Source organism: Mytilus edulis, chromosome 8 (assembly GCF_963676685.1).
Source record: "Mytilus edulis chromosome 8, xbMytEdul2.2, whole genome shotgun sequence".
NCBI classification, from domain to species: domain Eukaryota; kingdom Metazoa; phylum Mollusca; class Bivalvia; order Mytilida; family Mytilidae; genus Mytilus; species Mytilus edulis.
Window position 1 is genome coordinate 89,683,529 of NC_092351.1, and position 14,544 is coordinate 89,698,072.

Here is a 14,544-nt window from a genome sequence, read left to right on the forward strand (position 1 = left end):
AACAAATTATTAGTACTATGTAAGAACATTGATATATGACTTTTGGAAAATGTATATAATGTACGTTCGCAACGAAACATTTGGAGAACTTGGTATATATTCCGGTAGAAAACATTTATAATATATTGGCATTTAAAGTATAATCATGTATAGCCGAACCATCAATGGTATACCTTAACCTGGGAGATTTTTTTTATTTTGGTTTCATAACTATCGCATATCTTACTACAAACTCGTTAAAAGAGAACCTAAAGATACCAAAGTGTATTTAAACCTATAAATAAGCAATTGACCACGCATTAGCAATAAGAAGAGAATAGAAAATGATAACAAATACAAACAACAGTTTACAAAACATCGAAGTTAAAAGACTGAACTACATGAGCCCCTTCCGGTAGTCTATGGTACTTTGAACAGTTGATCAGATTCTGTTCCACATGTGCCAATGAGTGGTCGAAAAAAAACAACAAAAAAACAAACAAACAAACAAACTCCCAATTAGAGTCATTTCAGATCCAACCATTACATTCCGTTACATCTATTGCTATATATATGAATATCTTGTCGTACGATCTGTAAACGACGTTCTCTATCGTGAACATTCTGGTACATTTCCTATGTCACAATGCTTATGTTATTTCATCACAGTAAGTACCTATTGTTCAATGACATTTTCTATGCAGAATAATAGCAGGTCCACCTTTGTAAAAAAAAACATAATATCGAACTCCGAGGAAAATTCAAAACGAAAAGTCCGTAACGAAATAACAAAATCAAAAGCTTAAACATATCAAACAAATGGATAACAACAGTCATAATCCTGACTTTGTACAGGCATTTTCGTAAGTATTTAAAAGTGAATTAAACCTAGTATCTTTTTATGTTGTTATGTTACACTACTGTTAAAAGTTAAAGGAAGGTTAGCGCCTGTTAAAACGTAAAACACACTGAGATTTTCCAAGTCAGAAGCCTGTTGTTCAGTCGTCAGTTATTGGTATTTATATGAGTTTCCCGTTTCCTTTTTTTTTTATATAAAGTACACCGTTGGTTTTCCTGTTGAATAGTTTACACTAGTCATGTTGGGGTATTTTATAGTTTGCTTTTGATGTGAACCAATGCTCCGTGTTAAAAGCCGTACTTTGACCTATAATTGTTAACTTTTTGATGTGGATGTGTACTATATATCCCGTCAATGTGCTTTTTTAGCTATGGTAATACTTTTGTATTCTTGACTTTAATCTTTGCTAATTTGCTATTTCTATATGCCACAATGTTGACTGTTGACTGTTGTACCACATTTTTTGACATTTTTTCCTATTGTGTATGACATTGAGAATGTAGATGGGGAATATATTAAGGAGACGACAACCCGACCAAAGAGCAGACAATAGTCGGAGACTACCAACGGTATGCTCATTTTGCATGTATGCTTGTTTTGTTCACACATCATTGTCTATATAACGGAATTTAACGCGACTGTCATACAAGCGTAAGTATTAGAAAATACTGTACCAAGTCAGGAATATGACAGTTGTTATCCATTCGTTTAATGTGTAAGAGCTTCTGATTTTGCCATTTGATTACAAAATTTCAGTTTGAATTTTCCTCGAGTTAAGTATTTTTGTTATTTGACCTATTATGCTTTGTGAACTGGATGGAGAGTTGTTTCATTGACATCAATACAACATATTTCTTTTTAAATTTTTCTATACTTTTATAATTTTAGATTCGTTCAGCTCCATGAAATGATTGGTGAACTGTAATACAGAATGATAATTATAAATATTTGACAAGATATCACAGTTATCTATATATTGTATTATCGCCTTGTTTGTATTACATTTTGTATTTTAAAGTACTGAAGCATTGAGATCACAAAAGAGAAATGAATGTCGAAATGACCGTCAGATGTAGTACAATTTGTAATGTTTATAGTATTACTTTATTTTGTATGAAACTGTTATTCAATGTTATGCATATCCTGATTTAAAAGATATATACATGTATCATACAAGATTTTATACTTTCAACATTTTCTTCAAATATAATCTTCAACATCAAAGGATAGTGTCTTTATCATAAGGCAATATTCTACAACGTGAATTTCACTATGAGCTTTACCCTCAGATGTATTTCGCTTATAGTTTTGTTTGGTTGTCTACTTTACGTACACTATAGAATAGGGTCTTTGATAATGGCATACACAATTATTCGAAAATGGCATTATTGACCAAATGTATTTTTGTTTGTTATAATATACATTTTTTTAATAAGAAAAAGAGGAAATTTACTTAAATATTCTATTTCAAGCACGTGTGTCAATTCCCAAAACATGTAAACGATTTGTTTACCAGGCATACTACCAAATAAATAACGTAAACTTTTCTAATACTCTTTTGTCACTGGAAACCTATCTCTAGTTTACACAGAACAAAACAGAAAAATACAGCATGATATACATATACATTTTAAGAAATTATGTGGTGTATTCACTTTGATATGATATAATTACTAAGTTGATTTAAATATTCACATTGCAACTATCACCTAATTTCACTTGACTGCGCGGTGTTTAAGAAGTTCGCGTATTTAAGACCAGTCCATCTATAGACAGGAGTTTTTGGATAAACTTATTTATGAAGTGTCCAGTTATTCCTTCCATAACATACACTCAGTTCTTTTGTATATACGTTTGGTGACACTGATAGGTGATTATAATTCAACTATAATTATAACGGCGTCATCCTTATCACACACATCTTCAAATAGAATGACCTTATGCAAATTAAAACATAAGCTCCGCCCGATTAGTTGAACTAACATTGGCAACAAATAAATATAAATTCAAACTAGTATAAATAATGATATATATGTATAGGTTTAAATGATAAATCCACTTTTTCTGTTTGTTTAAACTTGTTTTTTGTATTGTTTTATTTTCAAACCAAGCTCTTTAATGAGCAACATTAATGACTTGTTTGTTATTTATAAAGTAAGATCACAAATATACTGACTAAGACGAAAATCAATTCGGAAAGTCCATAATCACATGGCAAAATCAAATATATATCAACACGCATCAAAAACGAATGGACAAGAACTGTCATATTCCTGACTTGGTACAGGCATTTTTAAATGTAGAAAATGGATGTCTGTTTAAGAGGGATTGTTTTCTTCATTTATTCCTCTCCTATTTTTTTGGAAACATATGCATATGCAATTCTGTGTTTAAAACAGTCAAAACAGTATATATAACATGTGACAGTGATATGTTAATATTGTGTTGTAAATTGATTTCCCATATACGTAGATACTTAATAAACATTAATATAAATAAACATCTTTGCCGTTTCTGTATTTTGAATCTACAAACAATATGTATAAGAGAGGGGCGAAAAATGCCAAAGAGACATTCGAATTCATCAGTCGGAAATAAACTGACAACGCCATGGCTAAAAAAGAAAAAGTCAAACAGTCAAAAATTATATTCAAAACACGATAGAAAACTTCAGATTGAGCAACAGGAACACTACCAAAACCTGGGAGTTATATCATGTGACCCATAAGGGTAAGCAGATCCTGCTCCAGATGTGACATTGTCGTGTTGTTAACGTTAGTATTAACCCGTTATAAGTGTAGTTACGACATAAGGAATATATCCGCTGTTATCTGTGAAACGGATATTCTGTAACGGTCAAACAACTCGTGATAGCATCCGTAGACGAAGATATGATTTCAACTTCACCAATTGAAACTCTTGGTGTAGTAGCTTCCTTGTCTGCAGCAACCCTATATCAAGGATAGGAAGTACAAGCCACGGAGTATCGTATCAACTGGGAGTTATATACTCTGAAAGCGGTATCCGTTGGAATGTTACTGCATAATTTTTTTTTTATCTCAATTGGAAAACTGAAATCATATTTCATTTAAAGCAAGTAATAATAAAAAGTTGAAACACCTGTATCTTAAAGTACACCAGATTCAGTTGAACTACCATTGGTAATAGATATATATAAATTCAAACTAGTATAAATAGAGATATATATGTATAGGTTTAAACTTATATAAAATCCACTTTTTCTGTTTGTTTAAACTTGCTTCTGGTGTTGTTGTTTTTTTAAACCAAGCTCTTTAATGTGCAACATTAATGACTTGTTTGTTATTTAAAAAGTAAGATAAAAAAAAATACTGAACTTAGAAGAAAATCAATTTGGAAAGTCCATAATCACATGGCAAAATCAAATATATAACAAAACGCATCAAAAACGATGTCTGTTTCAGAGGAATTGTTTTCTTCATTTATTCCTCTCCTATTTTTTGGAAGCATATGCATATGCAATTCTGTGTTTAAAACAATCAAAACAGTATATATAACATGTGACAGTGATATTTTATTATTGTGTTATAAATTGATTTCCCATATACGTAGATACTTAATAAGCATTACCATAGATAAACATATGTGCCTTTTCTGTATTTTGAATCCACAAACAATATGTATAAGAGAGGAGCGAAAAATACCAAAGAGACATTCAAATTCATAAATCGGAAATAAACTGACAACGCCAGTGGCTAAAAAAGAAAAAGTCAAAAAGTCAAAACTTATATTCAAAACACGATACAAAACTTCAGATTGATCAACAGGAACACTACCAAAACCTGGGAGTTATATCATGTGACCCATAAGGGTAGGCAGATCCTGCTCCACATGTGGCACTGTCGTGTTGTTAACGTTAGTATTAACCCGTTATATGTGTAATTACGACATAAGGAATATATCCGCTATTATCTGCGAAACGGATATTCTGTAACAGTCAAACAACTCGTGATAGCATCCGTAAAATTTACGAAGATATGATTTCAACTTCACCAATTGAATCTCTTGGTGTATTAGCTTCCCTGTTTTTAGCAACCCTATATCAAGGATAGGAAGTACAAGCCATGGAGTATCGTATCAACTGGGAGTTATATACTCCGAAAGCAGTATCCGTTGGAATGTTACTGCATAATTTTTTTTTTATCTCAATTGGAAAACTGAAATCATATTTCATTTAAAGCAAGGTAATAATAAAAAGTTGAAACACTTGTATCTTAAAGTACACCAGATAATGATTATGATGGATGGCTGTTTAATGCCGAGCAGCAAATTAAATGCATATTCAAAAGAAGAACATGCAAATGTGATATAAATAATAACCCTGATTTGTACTTGACCCACACGTTTAGCGTGTTTTTTAACATGTTAGATCACAATGCAGCAGTCAGCACGAGGACATGTCACCCATCAGTACACATGACTGTGACTTAGAGTCAATAAATATTTGCTTTTACTTTTTTATACTAATTTTGAAGTATGTTGGTTGGCCGGGCCCCACTCGGTATATGCAATTTCTGAGAAATGACAAAACCCCAGTAAAGTTATAATCTTCAAAAAGGATTGAGACACTTTGTAAATCCCGCACCATTCTGTTGACTGTTAAATATCTCAGAATTATAAAATGAATATGATTCCTGAGCAATCATATGTATACTAAATAATTAGTGACAAATAATATAGCAAACACTATCCACGCCAACCACTAAATTGCAGGCTCCTTCTCTGATACAAGCGCATGAAAATATGGCTTAGTTAAACATACTGTGATTGACCTTGTTCAGTGGAGCATTCGGGCAAGATGAGATTATACTGTAAAACTAGTTTGTAAAGGATCAACAAGCTAGATAGGATCGAATCACATATCCCAAAAACCCTTAAAGACAAATAGTTGAGGCTTTAAGATCTCATAAAATTTATCGTTTATTGAACTAAAAATAAAACAAACAGACAAACGTATAAAATTGAATTTAAGGATGTACTTAGGTGAGGTTTTGGAAACAGTGTCAAATGTTCGGAATCGTTGGTGTTTTTCCATATGTACAAGGTAAAATATTTTGCCCCATGACACCTTTTTATCTCTTAACATAAGACTTAAAAGTTCATAAGAGGTCATTTGACAAAATTTAAGCAAATTCTTGATTTCTTTCTTTTGATTTAAAACCCAATTATAGTAATGACACAAACAATTATGGGGTATTCATCCATGACACAAAATAAGTATATGCAAGGCAAAACAAAATATGTTAACAAAATAGTTTCTACGTATAGGTGTAAATATACAGTTACGTAGAATTTATTATAGTATTTAAGGTATCAGAAGACAGGTGAAGAAATGTTGGTCTTGTAGAACACATATTGAATGATAATTATGAAACATACAAAAACGTATGAATTATTTGTAAATTGAGGGCAGATATTGTCTGTTTTTTTCATATTTGAATTGCTTGGTTTTGTGTATCCAAAATTCCGATGGCCAGTACGGTCTGTTGTATAAATAACGGAATATTGATCCCGTGTCCATAATATGTTTGGATGTTAAAACTTTTACGTGGAAAGGAATGAGGACCAAACGTAGGTATGTCTGTCTTCTTCAAGTTTTGAACACAAAACCCGAATCAAACACTCCAACCTCACTACACTTTTAGGACGTCCCTAGCACCAACTTCGGCGGAATTCTTTGTAAAGATAATTTGAAAAGACTTGTAAGATGTTACACCACCGGTCCGGTTAAAAGAAAAACATCAAAAGAAAAGGTTATTTTGTTTTCCTTTGTTATGTTTTTGTGTTTGTTTTTATTAAAGCTGTTTTGTTTGTTTGCCTTGGGTTGGGATCAACGCCAACCTTGTTGTTCTGTTAATGGTTTTATTTATTGGTGTGTTTATTGTTATTCCTGTTGTGTAAGATCAGTTACTTCTTTATTCCAATCACTAATAACAAATATTAAACAACAGAAATGTGAAAATAAAATACTACTGAATATTACAATACTTACTACGAGAACAATATCAATTAACAGAATTGACCACCATATAATTTTACACAAAACTTTCGTTGATATTTTACTGAAAATCGAAATATAATTACACACTTATATTTTCTGGAATATTTCAGAATAACTTTAAAAAAAAGATGTAGAGATAGCACAAAAAAGTACGTAAATTGTATTCCAATCATCAAAATCCAAACAACAAATGCATAAATGTTCCCCAAAAATTGATATGTTGTTGATACATTTCACGTTTTGATTGTGTAAGACAACAATAGTGACACCGACTTTATCAAAACTCCTGTACTTGTTCTCTTTGGTTATGAGCGTTCTTGATGAAGGTAAATCCAAGAAAGGGGTTTCAGACGCATCAGATTGATATCTTATTGTTTTCTTTTTCATATATCTTGACGTTCGATATTTGTATTTTCTATAAGAATATAATGTCTGTGGAACGTTAAACATCATTTATCTCAACATAAAGAAACTGATTTTCATTTGTTCCCTGATGAAGCAAAAATGTCTTTCTCGTCTGTAGATAGAATAATTGTTTTACATTTAATTCCGAATACAGATACCAACGCAATTTGAAACATGTGTTTAAAACCAATCTGAAATTTGTAATTCTTAGATAAGTACCACTTTTTGAATAATTACTTAAGGTATTCTTGTAAAAAGGTTGTGTACATTAATTATGTTAGTGCTAAAAGTTTCAGGTTTGTAAACTTGTTGACAGCTTTTTAACGTTACATTGCTTGATTGTGCGCTAGTATATATACATTTCATAGTTTGAAGAGACCCATGTGATACCGTCGAATTTAATGCTGAATGGAATAACCCTGACTGAAACGACAATGTATTGGTATCACATGGATATATAAAACACCTATTGCTATGTTTCATTTTAATCATTCATTATTCAATTTGAAAAACAAATTTGATATATAATATCAGAAAAGATTTATTGACTTAATAAATGACTTATTCTGATTTTAGAAATATCTTATACGTACTTTCTTTCTAAAAACGTCGCCACATATGTAGGTACGTATACATCTTTTAAGTTAATTTAATTTGTTTTGAGCACTCCTGATAACTGTAAAAATCATTAATAGCGGATAAGGTGCAAACAAAGTAATGAAGTTTATTTTCATTTTCTAGTTCGATACTGCTGCTGATTTACTAGTTCCAAAGAGTATCATCAGCTCATTATTTGCATACAAAGTAATGAGTGTTATTTTCATTTTCTAGTACAATACTGCTGCTGATTCACCAGTTCCAAAGAGTATCATCAGCTCAGTATTTGGTGCTTCGATACTGACTGACTGAACTGAGATACTTCTTTTACACTGGTCAGAATATATGAAACAACATAAATAATGTCACATAAACATCTACAGAAATATACGACTAAAATAACGAGATCCAATTTGTTAGCCGGTATGACGTAAAAACGAAAAATTTAAAACTAAGAATTAGAAGTGAATTATTTAGATTAATTTGATACTTGTTTATTATGTACTAAAGAAAATGTTAGGTAAACATTTACACTTTAGTCTGGTTGTTGTATCTAGTACATATTGGCAGTTTCCATTCTCAATTTTTTAAACAGACAGCAAAAAAAAAAAAAACTCAAAACCCATAAAATAGGTATTAAGAAAACAAACAACATATTTTTAAAAGTGTTGTAGGTTATCATTCACTGTTATCAATTGTGACAATGACATTCATCATTATATGCATAATACTGATGTCAAAAGTTGGGACACAACTTATATCAGATTAAAGTTATAAAATAAATACTAAACAAGATAAATTTATTACGAGTAGAGATAATACACATATTTCATTGTCAGTCTATTCAGGTCAGTATATTTTCTTATGGTTTCCTAATTTTTTTTTAAATAACTAAAACAATAAAAAACGACAATGCATATCGTGACACCACTACTGGAATCAAGATTGGTTTGTAATAGTTAATAATTTATAACAATTATTTTTTTAATTTAATTTAATTTTCTAACGTTTAATGAAATCGAATAAAATTTAGCCACATAGTATGGCAAACGAAGAAATTCAGTGGAAAGTTGTTTGTTCTTCCGTCTGTTTTTTGTTCGGTTTCGTTGACATTTGCTCGACTTAGATTTTGTATAAATTTGGCGAAACATTTGTGCAGTATCTCCCCATCCCAAATCGAATCGTCCTTTTTACAAATATATCAGAACGACTCTTCAACAATACTATTCACATTCTCTGAACACATCGATGAATAATAATTTATGCAATAAATTTCCAGCTAGTATTCTTCAGGATTACATTTGAAGGCCAACTATATAGACCGTCTTAAACGAAACGGGCAAAAAGAAGAACTTTGTCCGATGAAGAAAAATTATGAAATTGTATGAAATGGAAACTTTCAGATAATTTATTCCATTTTATTAATGTCAATACCAATTCAATACAAATAAATGCAATAATTTATTTACTTCTCACCTGAAGCATAACTCTAACACAATCATAAAAGATAAAAAAAAATTATACATAAGTCAATCGGAACAGACTGATGAACAATGTCTATAACTGAAGAAAACATGTATATAATGTACAAATAAGCCATTAATGATAAAAAGCATACAGCATGAGTATGATTTTATTTATAATATAAGACTTTTTCTGAGTCTTTTCAGAATAAAACTAAATTTTTTGGCACATGTCTTTGGAAATATGTTGATTTCAAAATTAAAATACCATTTTCTATCAGTTTTTAAAACTATTAAAGACTTTTATAATTTCATGAAATTCAGCAAGAAAATTTTCTCTAAGATAATAATAAACAGTACAATATGCTAAATTATAATCTTGGTACCTTTAATAACTTTTTACACCACTGGGTCGACGCCACTGCTGGTGGACGTTTTGTCCCCGAGGGTATCACCAGCCAAGTAGTTTACACTGCGGTGTAGACATGAATATCAATAATGTGGTCATTTTTATAAATGTTTCTGTTTACAAAACTTGAATTTTTCGAAAAACTAAGAATTTTCTTATCCCATGCATAGATTATCTTTGTCGTATTTGGCAAAACATTTTTGGAATTTTGGATCCTCAATGCTCTGCAACTTTGTACTTTTTTGGCTTGATCAATATTTTAATATCAGCGTCACTGATGAGTCTTATGTAGACAAAAAGAAAAACGCGTCTGGCGTACTAAATTATAATCCTGATACCTTTGATAACTATTTGATAATATGATTTTTATCCTAAAAAGTATGTCTCTACAGTGACGTACTACCATATCTTCCATCTTGAAGACTAATCTAAATTTAACAAAGGCATTCTATCACTACCGTAATATAGCTAATAAATGAATAACAATTTCAAGGCAGTCAACAGGAAGCAAAATAATTTTAGTGGAATTATAGCCTTTATTGTTTTTTTAAGGAATACAAGCGCTTTGGCTATCGTCAACTGGTGTCAATGATCGCAAATGCAAATTAAAAATGATGGCGGCAATTTTTTGGACTACAGTACTGTTATTCTGATTTTAATGCTTTTCCATTATTGATAAGTTACGTTGAGAATAATTTCAAATACACTTCACGAATGATTTTGGTGCAGAAAAGTCAGAGCAAGAAGTGGCGTCATAAAAATCAGATCTTACAAACTGGTTGCTATTACATCACTTACACTATTTTGATAAATTTACCTTTAAATGGCGTTTTTTTGGATTGGTATTGTTTTATTTTCTATGAAATCGAGAAAAATCGATTGTTTATTCAAAATAGCGGTCAAAATATTAGTTACTATCATCAAGGAAGGACGAAAGATAACAGAGTTACTATCATCAACTGTTGATTCGATAGTAGGTTAAGAGTATGAAATGAATTGTAACATAAAATTTCTTAAGGATAATTATTGCACGAAACAAGAGTTTCTTGATTATATTTTAGCAGGAAAGTCCGAAGGACTTTTCTGTAAAGTTTTTCGGACTTTTATGTAAAGTTTGTGCGCAAGAGTCTCGGTTTACACATCAATAACCTCTAGAAAAAATGTGTTGATCCTTATAATTCTGAGCTTAATAATCTCGATTTTTAATTAACTTTTTTTTTTGTAAACGCTTCAATAATAACCATCAAATGTACAATTGACATGTCGTAACTAAGGAGTTTGCCGCCATATTGACTTTCTAAAATCACTAAATGTTCGAAAAATGCAACAAAATCTAAAGTTAATAAAATAGCACCTACCTTCAAAACTTAATTTTAATGAGATATTATCCGAATTTGAAGCGTTCAAGTCACGAAATGAAATAATCTTTGCGATGAAATTGTTCATTAGTATGACATCGTGTATTGCCGTGACGTAAATTCGCCAAATCATTCATGATATTTCGCGGAATTTTATATAAATGTTAATTATACACATTTTAGAAGCTTAAATGCATTTATTTCATTTATTTCTTTTTGGTGATAAATGCACTAGAATAGACACAACAATTATGCATTTGGTTTCTAATTTCAATTTGCTGAAAGTCCCGGGATCCTTGCAAGGTTGTGCATCGCGCATGAATAGATTACGAAAGTAGTTTCGGAACCAATGGTTTATTGAATTGTAAACTAAGAGAAAAATTCTAATTGACCAATCCAATTTAAGTATTTATAGATATGTAAATCATATGAGAATTATATCACAGTAATGGCTAACCTCTCCACTTTACTCCTATGTGAACAGTTACATTTTGAGGCACAAATTGATCGTCGACTAATGTGATTGACCTTTAATAGTTCTGCTAACGGAGCTGACAAAACATCGTTATATAGGTTTACACAATAATATGTATTCAAAGATATGCTACCAGTCACTATGTTGTATAATTTTTTGTAACAATTACCGATATTTTTCTTAGAAGAATATATATGGTTGGTTCGGTTCATTAAGGATGTTCACCTTTGAGGAGCCCATTATTTTTAGAATTATTATTTTTTTCTTAACTTGAGTTTTAGGTTGATATGACTGTAAAAACATTAATTGGTGCACTTTTGTTTTTTACTACGGCCATTTGAAAGTACTCAAGTCTGATGATTTTTCCATGATTCATCAATTTTACCTGTTTTGGGGCTATCATAATGAAAAAAAATCTCAGTTTCACAATTAAACCAATTTGAATGAATTTAACTTTAAAACTATAGGAAATTGTAACTATAAGAAAGTTTTATAAAATTGTATTGCTTTTTTTGGTCAAATTTACCATGCCAATGTTGCATTTTTTGGTTTTTAAAAACATATTATTTCAACTTCTTTGTTATCAATGATTGAACAATACATATCTAAGTCTTGAAAAGAAAAAAAAATGATTTAGATGTACCTGTTTCTGGAAAATAATTTCTTGTACTCCATATTCATTTTCTCAAAACAATTGGCTAATGAGTCTGACTTGATTGGTATTAACAATTGAATTGTTACTACTCATAAACTACCCATTGCATGTATTGTAAATATACATTTTTGTCACAGAGTTAAATTTGTTTATAATGTTTTTTTTAATGCATTGCTATTTTCACGTTGCATCACATGTCCAAGAACGAGATTTAAACAAAACTGAAACGTCAAAATAATACATTATTGCTTTAATAAACCCCTTGAATACATTTGTTTTCAACTTCACAGTTAAAGTATCATACACAATTAACCCAATAACAACTCCTAATGGAAAGAAACACATACACATTTACTTCCTATTTTTCAGTCATATCAGAACAGACGATAACGTACGTTCAATACATTCATTTGTTGTCAATAAGACACATTCCACATTTGCATGCTTAATTTTAGTCAAAATGGTGAAAAGTAATTTAGATTTTAAGTTTTATTTGCATCCGTATACCATGAATGAATAATACCAGGATACACATCTAGGCGACCACAGTTCGATGACACAAGAAACAAGAGGACAATATGTTTTAGTTATTTTAATTTCTTTGTCAAATAAAGGCAACAGTAGTATACCGGTGTTTAATGTCAAATTAAGGCAATAGTAGTATACCGGTGTTCAATGTCAAATTAAGGCAATAGTAGTATACCGGTGTTCAATGTCAAATTAAGGCAATAGTAGTATACCGATGTTCAATGTCAAATTAAGGCAATAGCAGTATAAAGGTGTTCAATGTCAAATTAAGGCAATAGCAGTATACCGGTGTTCAATGTCAAATTAAGGCAATAGTAGTATACCGGTGTTCAATGTCAAATAAAGACAACAGTAGAATACGGGTGTTCAGTGTCATATAAAGGCAATAGTAGTATATCGGTGTTCAATGTCAAATAAAGGCAATAGTAGTATACCGGTGTTCAATGTCAAACAAAGGCAACAGTAGAATACCGGTGTTCAATGTCAAATTAAGGCAATAGTAGTATAGATGTGTTCAATGTCAAATTAAGGCAATAGCAGTATACCGGTGTTCAATTTCAAATTAAGGCAATAGCAGTATACCGGTGTTCAATGTCAAATTAAGGCAATAGTAGTATACCAGTGTTCAATGTCAAATAAAGACAACAGTAGAACACGGGTGTTCAGTGTCAAAAAAAGGCAATAGTAGTATATCGGTGTTCAATGTCAAATTAAGGCAATAGCAGTATATCGGTGTTCAATGTCAAATAAAGGCAATAGTAGTATACCGGTGTTTAATGTCAAATTAAGGCAATAGTAGTATACCGGTGTTCAATGTCAAATTAAGGCAATAGTAGTATACCGGTGTTCAATGTCAAATTAAGGCAATAGTAGTATACCGATGTTCAATGTCAAATTAAGGCAATAGTAGTATACCGGTGTTCAATGTCAAATTAAGGTAAAAGTAGTATAACGATGTTCAATGTCAAATAAAGGCAACAGTAGAATACGGGTGTTCAATGTCAAATTAAGGCAATAGCAGTCTACCGGTGTTCAAGGTCAAATTAAGGAAATAGCAGTATACCGGTGTTCAATGTCAAATTAAGGCAATAGTAGTATACCGGTGTTCAATGTCAAATAAAAACAACAGTAGAACACGGGTGTTTCATGTCAAATTAAGGCAATAGGAGTATACCGGTGTTCAACGTCAAATAAAGACAACAGTAGAATACGGGTGTTCAGTGTCAAATAAAGGCAATAGTAGTATATCGGTGTTCAATGTCAAATAAAGGCAATAGTAGTATACCGGTGTTCAATGTCAAACAAAGGCAACAGTAGAATACCGGTGTTCAATGTCAAATTAAGGCAATAGTAGTATAGCGGTGTTCAATGTCAAATTAAGGCAATAGTAGTATACCGGTGTTCAATGTCAAATTAAGGCAATAGTAGTATACCGGTGTTCAATGTCAAATAAAGACAACAGTAGAACACGGGTGTTCAGTGTCAAATAAAGGCAATAGTAGTATATCGGTGTTCAATGTCAAATGAAGGCAATAGTAGTATACCGGTGTTCAATGTCAAACAAAGGCAACAGTAGAATATGGGTGTTCAGTGTCAAATAAAGGCAATAGTAGTATACCGGTGTTCAATGTCAAATTAAGGCAATAGCAGTATACCGGTGTTCAATGTCAAATTAAGGCAATAGTAGTATACCGGTGTTCAATGTCAAATAAAGACAACAGTAGAATACAGGTGTTCAGTGTCAAATAAAGGCAATAGTAGTATATCGGTGTTCAA